General features: G+C 43.1%; 1 long non-coding RNA gene across 2 annotated transcripts; it reads right to left on the bottom strand.

Annotated features, from left to right (window-relative positions):
• Positions 1-1,199: 1,199 nt before the first annotated feature.
• Positions 1,200-2,328, bottom strand: LOC139191059 (uncharacterized). 2 transcript variants are annotated; one of them, XR_011575190.1, is made up of 4 exons: positions 2,251-2,328; positions 1,891-2,073; positions 1,700-1,759; positions 1,200-1,603 (listed from the first exon to the last, which is right to left on the bottom strand). It is a non-coding gene; the product is annotated as an uncharacterized lncRNA (long non-coding RNA). The 2 variants fall into 2 exon arrangements; XR_011575189.1 differs by lacking the exon at positions 2,251-2,328 and having other exon boundaries at positions 1,891-2,193.
• Positions 2,329-4,176: the final 1,848 nt, after the last annotated feature.

Genomic DNA, 4,176 nt, shown 5'->3' with positions numbered 1-4,176 from the left:
CAAATCAAGATCTTAGAAGTGCAAGAATGGAGCTTCTACTAGTGGATATTCAAGTGTGCTTTGGAACTTAATGTCAGCCCCTATAAAAATCTGCACTCGACGAAGCTTCAGAAATCGAAGAGGCGCCTGCTCAGAAATCGAAGAGGCGTTTGCTTTCTCAAAAGCTGGGCTACTCAGAGACCACGAGGGTCGATCTCAGAAATCGAAGAGGTGTTTGCTTTCTCAAAAGCTGGGCTGCTCAAAGACCACAAAGGCCGATCTCAGAAATCGAAGAGGCTTGCTTTCTCAAAAGTTGGGCTGCTCAGAGACCACGAGGGCCGATTTCAGAAATCGAAGAGGCACCTACTTTTCCAGCCTTGTCAGCACCTGTCACACGCACACTCAGCTTTGCGGAAATTATGGGCATTCTGTTGAAGATTTCTGGCGAAGTAGAAAGCACATGAATCGTACTGTTCAATCACCCACTTCCCACACGCAACAGTAGCTCATGGGTACCACAGATAACTTTGCCAAAGTTCTCTGACAAAGTTGAGACACGTGAAGCTTGCAGCTCCCACTACATCGCTCTGACCAAGAAGGGTAAAAGAATTACAAAGAAACAACACTAACAAAGTTTAGACACATAAATTTTGAAGGTCTAGCTACTATATTATTACCCACAAGGGTAAAGGAACAGTACCACTGCTGGATAATTGGAAAGTCCCGGTGTGTCAACCTCTGTGCTTCGTGGCAAGGTAGACTAGCAAACATGCCCAACCTTTACTCACATTCGAGAAAACACTCCTAACAAGATTGCTTGCTCCAAAATCGAAGAGGCACCGCCCTCCGAATCTCGAGAGCCAGACTCCCAACATGATTACTTTCTCAAAAATCGAAGAGAGGGTAAAGGAACAGTACCACTGCTGGATAATTGGAAAGTCCCTGTGTGTCAACCTTTGTGCTTCATGGCAAGGTAGACTAGCAAACATGCCCAACCTTTACTCACATTCGAGAAAACACTCCCAACAAGATTGTTTGCTCCAAAATCGAAGAGGCACGGCCCTCCGAATCTCGAGAGCCAGACTCCCAACATGATTACTTTCTCAAAAATTGAAGAGATACCGCTCTCCGAATCTCGAGAGCCAGACCCCCAGCAGGATTGCTTTCTCAAAAATCTAAGAGGCATCGTTTTCCGAATCTCGAGAGCCAGACCTCCGACAGGTCTGTAATCTTCACACGCAACATCAGCTTTCCAGATACCACAAACCACTTTTTCAAAGTGCTCTGACAGAGTTAAAACATGTGAAGCTGGCAGCTCCCACTACCGTGCTATAACCAAGCAGGGTAAAGGAATAGCATTATTACTTGATGTTAGGGAGACTCCTATATATGTCGACTTCCATCCCTAACGGACAGGCAGACCTGCAAAAATGCTCAACCCTTTCTCTTATCTGAGAGGGCACTCCCAACAAAGCCTTTCGAAATATTCAGCTTTCTTTCCCCCCGATAATACCTCTGTAAACAAGCTATACTAGAGCAAGAATATCTCATATCATCAGGGTTAAAAGCAAGAGTATCCCATATCATGCTTTTTCCCTGTCTTTTCCTTTGGCCTTGTTCTTACCTGCAAGACAAGGAGAAAGAGAGCAATCAGTCAGCACTTGGAATCAAGCTTCCAGCCAGGAACTGACTGCCTGGAACCCCTTACCTGATTACTTACCTGGCATTGCTCTCGAGTACTCATCTTCAACATCTTATGCTTCCAGGGAAGATACCGCATCTGCTTGAGGAACAGATAGGGCAAGTGAGAAGGATACAAGGAAGCATGTGGAGACAAGCGTAACAGCACATGTGCCGATACATCCACTACTCTATCAAAAGCAAAAGTATCCCATATCAGCAGGGTCGAACGTACTCTAGATTTGATGGACTTGTTTTGACCCTCAAATTCTTCAGTCGGCCTTATACTCTGGAGGAAACCAGAAAACCCTCCAGCCCAGTTCAAGAATAAGCCTGTGGAAAGTTACTTCTTCAAAAGCAAAAGTATCCCATATCATCTCTCCTCATTTTTCTTCTCTTTATCCTTCATGCTGCCTGCAAGATAGGGAGAATGTGAACAATCAGCCGGAGCTCTGATTGCTTACCTTGTCTGTCACCTCTTTCAGCAGATCCCCCAGCTCGGCGACTTGTGGGACTCCTACTACATGGTTTGTATCTCGCTTGACCAAGCATGAAACTACAAGTAAGCTTCAAGTGAAATTGATACATTACCTTGTGCATCTCCACCAGTTACAGATACCACCCCTGGATGGAGGAAGAATACTTCCAGAGAAGATGCCACATCTACCTATGAGACAGATAAGGCAAGTCAAGACGATACCACACTCCGGTACTTAGAAGTTTCGTGGCTACGAGATCATTCTCCCATAATATTTCCTAATGTCATTTGTACTAAATCATTCACTTGTACTCACTAAAGGAGAGCTTGAACCTATGTACTTGTGTAAACCCTTCACAATTAATGAGAACTCTTCTATTCCGTGGAAGTAGCCAATCTGGGTGAACCACGTACATCTTGTGTTTGCTTTCCTATCTCTATCCATTTATATACTTATCCACACTAATGACCGGAGCAATCTAGCGAAGATCACAAAAAGTGACCGTTTTCGCTACCTAGGATCTATCTTGCAAGAGAACGGAGAATTAGATGGAGATCTCAACCATAGAATACAAGCTGGATGGATGAAGTGTAAGAGTGCATCCGGCGTGTTGTGTGACCGTCGTAGGCCACTGAAGCTCAAGGGAAAATTTTATAGGACGGCAATAAGGCCAGCGATGTTGTATGGCACAGAATGTTGGGCGGTGAAGCATCAACGTACACAAAATGGGTGTAGCGGAGATGAGGATGCTTCGTGGGATGTATGGGCACACGAGAAAGGATAAGATTGGGAATTAGGATATCCGAGGTAAAGTAGTTGTAGACAAAATTGAAGGAAATATGAGAGAAAATCGGTTCCGGTGGTTGGACATGTGCAAAGAAGGCCTACTGACGCTCCGGTTCGAAAATGTGACTACGGGACAGAGGTTCGGGGCTGAAGGAGTAGAGGAAGACCTAGGAAAACTTTGGAAGAGACTCTAAGAAAAGACTTGAGTACTTGGATCTAACGGAGGACATGACACAAATGAGCGCAATGGCGTTCTAGGATTCATATAGCCGACCCCACTTAGTGGGAAAAGGCTTTGTTGTTGTTGTTGTTATATATATATATATATTGTCAAAATATAAGACAAGGCCCAACCGGGTTCGAAAAACTTAGGAAAAGGGCGCTAGAAGGAGGAAAAATAAATAATAGAAATGTTTGAGCTCGGGTTCGAACCGGGAAAATTTTGACTACTTTTTATTAAATTAATCGAGACATGGGCTTGGCCTTGGGGTCTCGGAATTGATTCAATTCCATCTTTATTTTTATTTTCAGATTATTAATTTGAATTCAAATGAAATATTGCACTGTAATAGACAGTTACTAATGAAACAACGTAACTGCGTAAAGTTGTCGTTCATCCTAATATAAAAAGGTACAAGAAGTCTATAAATCTACCTGTTGGGGTCCAAAAATGGCACCTACAAGCCCAATCATGTCTCAAAGCTCAATAACTGTGGAAGCGTCACAAGCCAAGCTTAAATTCATGCACAAAGCACGAAATGAAGACTATGCAAATTTACAGTCATGCTATGTCAATAAAATAATAGCTTATTTGACGCCAAGCCCATGCAAATCACGCATATTTATCATGTTGAACCGTATTATAATATTAATAAATTAATATTATGATACGAGTCATGCCATGCTTAAATAAGCCCAAGCCACTTAATGGGCCTTGCCTAGTGGTTCGTGATGGTTACGAAAGTTCACTGGGTCTACGAGGAATAAGAATTATGGAAGACTTTTGGGCTACTTAGGAGCACCAAAAGTCCAAGCCCATAATTTTGGCTTCACATGGGAGGGCTTGAGAGAGGACAACTTTAACCTTACCCTTTCCCTTGCAAACCAACTAGAATACTTAAGAAGCAACCAAGACCTAAAACCGTGCTAACCAAATCACATGCTTATTTAAAGTCGCGCACCCTTTTTATTGTGTAGAAAGAATCCTTCAATTCCAAGCTCACATAGGAAAAAGAAGAGAAAAAGTAAGGAG

Source organism: Malus domestica, chromosome 14 (genome assembly GCF_042453785.1).
Source record: "Malus domestica chromosome 14, GDT2T_hap1".
In the NCBI taxonomy this organism is placed as follows: Eukaryota; Viridiplantae; Streptophyta; class Magnoliopsida; order Rosales; family Rosaceae; genus Malus; species Malus domestica.
This window is presented reverse-complemented; position numbering and strand designations above follow the sequence as displayed.